General features: G+C 33.7%; 1 long non-coding RNA gene across 1 annotated transcript in view; it reads left to right on the plus strand.

Moving 5' to 3' along the window:
• Positions 1-6,668, plus strand: part of LOC117109284 — a 54,771-nt gene extending 48,103 nt beyond the window's left edge. The window contains exon 3 of the long non-coding RNA XR_004445493.1: positions 6,226-6,668. This is a non-coding gene — a long non-coding RNA (uncharacterized LOC117109284). The remainder of the gene's footprint in view (positions 1-6,225) is intronic.
• The last annotated feature ends 3,286 nt before the right edge of the window (positions 6,669-9,954 follow it).

Consider the following 9,954-nt stretch of genomic DNA (forward strand, 5'->3'; position numbering starts at 1 on the left):
TACACGATCTGCCAAAGTTTGACCAAAAAAGTCGCTCTATATTTTAACAGCACAACATAGAATTTAATAAAATATCTTGATCATTTAATAACCCCGGATCTCACTTCTAGCAACGTATTAGTTGAAGAATGTTGGTGTGCACAAGTCTAATGCATTATTTGATGTTCCTAGATGACGTAATTTATCTTAGAAATTTGACAGGTGATTTCTCTAAAGCAAACATCATATTGAGTAGAGGTGATCAGCCAATAAATATCTTCGTTAAAACTCTCCTCAAAACTGTCATATAGTCGACAAAGTCTTCTGATGACTCAGTAAATAATGTTTCAATTTGATAAAAGAAAATGGTGATACAGAGTTCTTCAGATATTAATCTCACTTCACATAAGCGCATTATGCCGCTTAAGATTAACTATAAATCAGGATGGATTTTTTTTCAAAGATTACAAATGAAATCGACGGAATGTGATACGAAGCTAACATTTCAATAACCTGATTTATTGTTGTGTCTCCGGGGAGCGGAGTCAGTCAACTGAAAAAAACTTCAACAGGCATTGCCTGTCGGATGAAACGTCCCAACGTACTGTTTACATTGTCTCTAATCAATTGAACACAATAGTGTGTGAATAAAATATAATGCGTTTTTCCGTCATCCATCACTCAAAAGCTCACTTCGGTCAGTTTACATTGTTCAGAATCAATTGATCACAATAAATTGTGGATCAAAGATAATGTATTTTTCTTCCTCCATCCATCATTCAAAAACTCACTTAATCCTGACTTCACCTCACCCACCGAATGTTTGAAGGATTATGCTCTGGGGAATTTATTTTACTCTTGAGCAGCTGTTGTCATATCTTTCAAATCCAAACTGTTTTTTCTCAAAGTTCGCAATCCATTAATTGGACGCGAGGACATATGCAATCTCAAACCAGTATTTTTTTTAATTATTTATAGATAATAATTTAATAAGGAATAAAATGGTTGAACTTTTTGCAAGTATCATCAACAGAGTGCTCAATGGTAATTAAACCAGAGCTCACTGTAATAAAAAAGAGAGATTCAACAGTAGGTTTGTTTAGACATTTTATTACTAAATAAATACGGTAGTAGTAAAAAAGTAATAGAATGTATAATCAAACCTACTATTGAAACTCTTTTATTTCGATGTCCCTGGCGTGTGAGTGTGTATAAATGAGATATAAACATAGTCGGTAATTTCATAAATCAGTATCTGAGACAACTATTGTCTTAGTCAGTATCAACTATATCTTCGACCATAGACCTTTATCAAGCCTTCACAAGAAGCAAATACATGTTACACAAGATGCACGTAAGGTTCTCTGAGATATTTTTAGAATAGGTTGGTAATTAACAAGCTAATTAATAATCAGCTTTCACAACCCAAAGATCCTGGTACTATAAAAAAGGTGCTTTATATTAAAACCGTGCGAGTACAGTTATTTAAAGTATACATTTTACAGCCCCGTGTCGCCGATAGACATTTCGAACACTGCAAGCATCTCAAAGCTGTCAATTTAGAAAAAACGTAGGCAGTTTTTACTAGAACAATCATTCTTTAAACACGGAATTTTAAGGTTGAATCGAATCTAAACCTGATAAAAATTTACATAGGCCTGTGAAAAACTTACACTGATAATCCATAACTTTTTGAAAATGTGTAATAACATTTTCATTGTGCTTAACAAAATAATCCAAGAAATACAAAACAATTATATTAAAAGGGAATGTTATAAGATACTATAAAATTGTATTGTTAAGTACACAATTAATGGCGCAGTATTTTTCCTCAGTATTGATAAAATGATTTCAATATTTGTTTTTCAGTAACAGAAACCAATTGGATTTTTTGAAAAAAAAATATCAAAGAGAGATTGCCTTAAGACAATTTTTATGTATTGAAAAGTGTTTTTTTTTTCACATTGTATTTGTGATAAGACACTATAATACAATTTCAAATATGTCTGTGTGTCTACACATGTTGTGATTGTGACAGTACGTAGCCTTCAGAGGTCTCACCAACCTTTTGGTGAAGTGCTCAAAATATATATTTTTTCTAATATTGTGTGTAAAGCCCTTCGCACACTCGTTTCTAATGAGAGACGACGACTTGACGAAACGACGTGCGGCTGTGTCCGAAGTCCGAGGTAAACTGTAAATAATTATTGAAAACGCTTTGCCAATAGGCCATTGCTTAACGACGTATTATAATAATTAACGATGTAAGCCTATCGACGAAGTGTACGACAGGCCTAATCCTTAACATGTTTTCTATCCCTGCTTTTAAAAATGATACGCCTTTATGTTATCTCCACCAGTATGAGCGGCAGACTAAATGTTTCTTTAATCTTGATTTAATGATCTAGGAAATGTATTTTAATCATTAAAACTTTGGAAAAAGATCTTAATCTCTGCTCCGCTCTGGAAGGCATATTCCTGAGCATAATGTTCTTTTCTGTCGTACCGGTACTCGATTCTCTTGTCCCAGACCCTGATGTTTTAATCTTTTCCTTTTGTGAGTTGATTACGATTGCAGTATTCTACTTCCCTTAAACTAAAATTATATAATTTATCCTTCGTTGGACATCTTAAAGTCAGCGTGGTTCCTTACAAAACTGACAATCTAACAACTGTGTGGAAACATAAGTCGTCAATGGAACTGCAAGAGCGCCTTTCCATTTTCTTATCCACTGTGACTTGTTCCTTTATTTAAGGCGTTTTTCAACTAATTAGAGTTCATTATTATTCTGTTATTTATAAGTGTCAAATCACAAGCCCCTGATACAATACACGCTTGAACTTGTAATATGTTATTTTATATAATAATTTGTTTTTGTTGGTATTTTTTTTGTTAACTGATTTTGAAGATGTTTTCCAAGTATATTTCTATGGCTAAACTAAATTATTTTAAACGACTCCTACGAAAGGTTCATGCAATGATAATTTAATTTTTTTTTAAATGACTAATTAATTCAATCTTAAATATTCAGCAGTTTGCTAAAAGAATTCTTAAAATACCTTAGCTTTTTAATTACTATGTCATCTCTGTCTGGGGAAACACTTCACAACCAGTTGGATGTATTTTTTTACGCACAACGTTGACTTATGGAGGTATTAATTAATGAGTTCATCGGCGAACCTGGCTGGTAATACGATAGCAGATGCAAAGCTCTGCACTCAAATGTATCGAACCACGAAGAGTGAATGCAATGAGATTGAACTTTTGGTAAAAGAAAATCAATCAACACAAGAACCTTACACACCCTTAAAAATGACAGTGGTACATCTTGATAAAAAGAATTCGACACTTTGCTGTTGTATTCAACTGCCGTGATTCCTTCTAAGTGTAACCACTGCTACTATTTGTTTGCAATACCGTATCCTTGTGTTTCAATACCGTACTCTTTCCTTACGTTTCTCACTAGATCAATAACAGTGTTGTAATATAGATTATAATGTTGGCTGTATCGGCAGCAAAATTCCTTTCCTTTTAAGATTTTACAAGTATTGGTTTGTTACCTGTCTTTCCTTATTTACTTCTTAGTATTTTCCTTAAGCAGGTCCTTAGAAATGCTTTTATTTTCTGTTCTCTTTTATCAAGCTCTTAGCAGATTGGTTATTTCTTTCTCAATGCTGTGACAGATAGTAGTATTTCGGTGTGAATCACAGCAAGGATAACCAACGAAGTTTGAGGACTTGTTTCCAGCGGGGTCCTTCTGGTGGTGAATTAGGCAGTACACCGGGAGACAATCTCCTACTCTTTTCCGAAGCGTGTATTGCGTTCTCTAACGTACATAGGCCTACGGGCCAATTTGCACACGGGACCAACGGCTTAAACGTCTCATCCGAAAGACGGTGCGCTATCGTAACTTATATTTCAGCCCTCCAGCTGAAACACAAGGAGAGCAGGAATTTAACAGGGGACCAGAGATCTCCAAGGTTCAGCACACACAGTGGCTACCATCAGATAGCCGACTGAACTAAGCAGTTCTCAAAACAGAGACAATATGTATGACTGTCCTGATATTATTTTAGTTTAACTGGTTAATTTCAAAATAATACCTTCTTGGATTCAGATTCAAACTTTCCTCTCTTGTTTGGATCTTTGGTGAATGCCGTGTCCGTCTATAGAAATCGTTTTAATTTAGCATGATATATTTTTTTTCTGCAATTTACTTTGATTAAAGATGTTCTTGATGATCTATTCGATGACAACGTGACTCTTCTTTTATGTAATACATTAAACAAGTGTCTGGTATTCCCAGGTTGTGATATGCACATAATTTTCAATCTGCGTCTGTTGTTGTTCAATCGTCCCACTGCAAATTTTCCAAGAAATGGATTCCATGAAGTACCGTCACTGCTAACTCTTGCATTGAATTCTCGTTGGTGTAAAGTTCATCATTGTTTGGTATATATGTAATCCATTGTTTAAGCTTTTGTATAAAACATTCAGTAACATCATCTTAGCATACATATTGAATTGACTGAGCATTGATTGTATTTAAATTTATAGATAGCCTGCGTTTATTACCAGCTGATGTAGGTGGCTGTATTTATGTATTTTTTTAATGTTCTTGTTTTTCTACTTTATGTGTGAATATAGACATTGATACGATATAAATCATACACAGTTGACTTATTATAGGAACATAATTCTATTAGGCAGGAATATTTCGTCCTCTCCTCAAGACTTCCTCAACGTGAATGAGACAACAGTAGAAAATCATTGCCAGGTGAAACAATGAGGTACACGTCCATATAATTCATATAATATAATTTATTCGACATTTCACTCTTGTAACAGCGGCAACACACAACTAAGAAATATTTAAGCGGTAAACAATAAACGAAGCTAAAAAATAAAAAATAAAAATAAACAAAGTGCTTAAGTTAAAGAAAACAAAATAAATTTAGGCAAAGCTTAACAAAAGTATACTACGAATACAAAACTAGAATTCAACATAAACAAAAGGCTTAACAAGTAGGCGTATTAAATAGAACAAAGAGAGGAAAACTTAAATTAACAATGTAGAATCAAACCAGTTTCAAATAAGTGCGTTTATCCCATGCAAATTTTACATAATGTTTGCAATACTTGTCTAATGCGGTTAAAAAAAATATGTGTAATAGGAGAATACTAGGGTGATTAAGAGCTCAATTCTTAGTGAATATATAGCCACTAACAAAGCCTAGATCTTATATATAATACAGACCAATTATCAATTGTGTAAGATGGTTGGGATACAATTGTAAAGTCACATATTCCCATATCCCAGCACTGCTATTGTGATATTGCATTGTGTTCTAATGCTGCTCAGCAGCAAACTAATTTGGACATTGTATATGCTCACTACTTAAATCTACAACTGCGTTTCTAAAAGAAATTGCAATGATAAAAATGCATCACTGAAGCACATAGACGAAGATCACTAATCTACATTAAATACAATCTTAAATACATCTCTTTGGCAATCAAATCGTTTGACAAATAACACTTCGATTTCTCTATTTCTACATGATTCCATTATCACTATTAACAGACTTACAATACACATAATTATTACCTCCTTGTGTATTAGCAGAGATTTTATTCTTTCTCAATTATCGCTCTAACGATTCAAAGAAAACAAAAATAACACGACGCAATTGATCAACCATCAGCAAAAGCGTGTAGCGATTTCATGAAAACCAATCTTTACCAGACTAGCCTGATAATCTAGTAATTTAGCACTATCATGCTGTACTCTCTTATTGTTGTCAGTTACTTTTGACTATAACGAAAATATAATGTGCAACGTGATTAATCAACATTCGGTAAAGTCTAATTAAGAAACAAGTATTTTTTTTTTAATTCAATCAACCTGTTTCCTTAAATTTTCTCTGACTCCTTTTTTTTTTTAAACCCTAAGGTGGTTCTTGCCATTTATTGTACTGAGTGATTTTTATGTAAATCTGATGTGATTTCGATGGTTTTTTTTACTATTTATTTATATCATAATGTTTATCACATGAAATTCAGGTTCATCCAGGTACTCTGGAATTTTTTTTTCTTTTACTTTTTTTAAATAATTTATAATTGAAAATCAAAATTAATTTTATGATTAACATGGTACCAGTTTTGTAAACCAGGCTTGTGAACATGAAAAACTATAATTTTGGCAAAAGTTTATCCAGTTGACTAACTTGATTTCTCCTTTTTAGGAGTGTGAGCGGGAAACCCGGTTGTCATCCAGACTCACAAATTCAACATTGTTAATCCCAGACAAACAAAAAGCTATGCTGACAGATTTTTCAACCTTGCATTTCTGTTTGAAACTCACTACTTGCTGATTGTTTTCCTCAAGTTTATGACCTCCCTTTATATGAGGAATGTGAATTCCTTTGTTTTGCTCCATTGAGTTCTTCATTTCTAGCCCATTACTTAGAGTGGCCAGCTCTTAACCTTGTTTTGGAAGATTTAAAAAAGTAATTGTTGAATGTTGCGACAGTGATAGACAACTCTGGGAATAGACAGCTGTAGAGTGGCAAAGTGCTAAATGTTATCACTCAACATGAATCAAATTAGTCTGCCTTAAGTCCAGTGAGCTCTCATATATTCCGTTTAACTGGAAAACCTTTGCTGCATTAGCAAAATATTTTCTTGAGTTCAGCTGATAAATCGTGCATTACATTTTACGTATAGTGTTTTCTTCTCATTTATTGTCGAATTCGGCTACTATTTCTTGGTGTTTTACACGTGGATCGATAGACGATCTTCAAGATATATCACGTATTTGTAGCGTAATCCTCTGATCTGGAGGATAATGGTGACAGGTTTTGTAGTTATTAACACGGTGGTGAAGTGTTCAATAGTATTGGAATGCTGTTATGATCTCTACTGATCGGTGATAAAATACAGACGTACCTTTTACCCCTTACTCGTAATAATACTAAACATCCGCTGATGCACATTAAGTGAAACCCTATATATTAGTACGTGATTTGAGCACATATCGAGTAATATTTACGGTACAGCGTTTTATTTTTCAATGTTGTAACACGTATCTATCGGTTGCTTAGAGATGATAATAGGGCTATGTTATCTAAAACAAGTCCTTAGCACGTCTCACTAACATTGTTCGAAGTCTCGTAATTTCCGCAATAATTTTGTGTGATTCTCAGAACAATGTCACGTAAAGGCAACATTCGTATTTTTGCGCTATACAAAATTTACATAGCAACCAATACCACTAATTCCCATGACAGTATGACGTAATTAGGTCTATCATGATGACATCGAGAAAGACTGTGATGAATGTAAGTAATGAGGTATTTTTTAATGTTTTAGATTTGATTGCGAATAGTTCAGAGTTTGACGGGGAGGCCATAGAATTTGTGTGTTTTAGATGTGTTTTTCTGAATGTAGATAACATTCTAACGATCACGATGTGGAATTTACATGATAATCCCACTTACAGTAATTCTACTTCAAAACTTTACGTTTTGATATAGGCCTATTAATTGACATGCTAAATGAGACAATTCTAGTTACAGCTTTTTTTTTTACAGGTATTGATCACTCTGCCCAGACGATTTGGAACCTTAATACTTGTATATATAATAATCAGAAAAAAACATAAAATAATCACCTCTTGCGGCCTTGCGGCAAAATTATGTGTGATTTTACAATCTAGCTATTTAGCTATTTTCTATCATCTATAAGTAACTAATAAAATATTTTGTTACATCTTATGCTGCCCAAAATTGGTAACCTGCTCCCGATAGTTTGTACTTGCAACAACCCTAGTTCTGGTGGGTAAAGCTGACCTCTTAAGCACTCCAAAAGTAGGAGTATACCGGGATGGAAAAAATTGGGTCGAACAATAAGAAAGGTCCACCACTGCAGTTTAAGACGTTCAGCGTCAGTAGGCTTTAATCTAGCTTATGTGATTTTTAAGCCTGTGAGTAGGTTTTTGTATGTAATCCGTCTAAATTTATAAGTCCTTTGTATTATTTCTTCAGCAGTTCTAAAAAAAAACGTCAACTTTACGCCCAATCATGGTAACCCTCTATGAAATCCTTTTAAATGATGGAGGGGAGGGTAAAGACTAAATCTAGCAGCCACGAGGAACATGATATTTAAATATCATGAATAATCAATTACCAGTCCGGGAAGTGTGACGGCGGTATGAGTCGTGTCTAGCGAATCCTAGCGAGCGTTGGAACGAGTGGAATTGTGTCCAGTCCAGCTTGCGAACCGTGTTTCATGATTCAGCGTGGGTATGATGTGATTGCATCTCGATATATCGTCGTGTTGTGGGCCTAGGTTATGGAGTGTCATTGTTGTCAATAAATGTTCTCTGCAGTCTGCTAGATTTAGTCTTTACCGGAGGGGAGTTTTCAAGCAAAGCAAGCTTTGGAGTACTATAACCCACTGAATGTTTTGGGAAATATCAAACAGTAATAGAAATAAAAGATAAATATATTCGTTTTGGAAAATTTACGATTACAATCTGTATTTATATAATAGAGTTCTCACTCTAATGAAAGACCCCTCCAATTAAGGGCCACCTCTAATTAAAGACCGCTATTCTGTGGTCCCAAATCTCTTTTATCTTTCTTATTCTAATGAGAGACCAAAGCTGCTGAAAACCATGGAAGACCCGGTCCCAAAGTGGTCTCTAATTGGAGGGAGACCTGTATTTATGGAAGAGGGAAATAACAAGAACAGCACGAGTGAGCCGAAGGCTAGGGAAAACATTGACGTTGTGAAAGATTAGTTTTACCTTACAGTATTTACTTTCATATATAACATCATTTCACTAGTTCGTATAGGCATATGTCAGTCCCTTCACCGACTTATATTGTGGTTTCTATTCCCCTTTCAAGGGGAATACTACAAAACAAATTCTTTGGCCTACTCAGTTTTTTGAAAGAAACAATTTCTTCTTCGTTTTCGTCTTCCTTTGTTTCTTCATTTTTTAATTTCTTTTTCTTCTTTCTCTTATTTTTTTATTTGTTTTGTTTTCTCGTCTTCGTCTTTATGATGTGTGTTGTCGCCTTACACATGATAAAGAATTTGCAGCTTATATAAACGTTCGAAGCAATCTTTTTTTTTCATGTTACAAGAATTACTAGAATTTATTGCTTTTGTAGTCATTTTCATTCAACAATACAGTTTACATTCGACATTTCTCAGAGCTATTTATCAATTTTGGACATAATTTAGTACCAATAATTCTATCTTCAATACAAAATTATTATACAAAACAACTATATCCTAACCAATCTTCAATATTGTATAAAGTCTATTCTAGTCACAAATGATTTATCTGAGAAAGATTTGCAAAGATAATGAGGACTTTAAAGTAAAAGCCGACGAAATGTTGCAATTTTTAATGACAGAAGATATCCTAGTAAAATAAATACCAAATCCTTGGATAAAGTTAGTCGTACTGTATGTCCTAAGATGTCACTATTGAAACACGTGATCAGAATAACTCGGACAGATAACTATCAATCTTAGCATATTTTAATATCAAACTTATGTCTAACATTATGTTATCTACTGTATTCCAAATGAGTCCATTCATAGAAAGATAGGCCTACAGATTCACTTAATTACTTTATGTTATCAGCAAACATTTTAAAACCCAGGTTTTGTTTTTCTGAAAAATGTTTTATATTTTGAAAGAAATTTATTATTTAATTGATTTTAGAATCCCCGCCCCTACTCTCTACTCAGTTTTGTCCCTCTCATTTCCACTACGGCACTGTCGATTCAAGAAGATCCTCAATCACGTGACATTTCTGGTCAGATTTTATAGTAACTAATAGTATAGTAATTATAGCACAATGTGCTAACAATGTGTAAACACAAAAAAAGTAAGTTGGTGTAATAGTGAACATATAGGTTGCTAAGTTTGTTGTTTTACTGCTATATAATACAAA

The sequence above is a fragment of the Anneissia japonica genome, unplaced genomic scaffold (assembly GCF_011630105.1).
Source record: "Anneissia japonica isolate Jap-2015-1 unplaced genomic scaffold, ASM1163010v1 scaffold288033_len957474_cov176, whole genome shotgun sequence".
NCBI lineage: Eukaryota > Metazoa > Echinodermata > Crinoidea > Comatulida > Comatulidae > Anneissia > Anneissia japonica.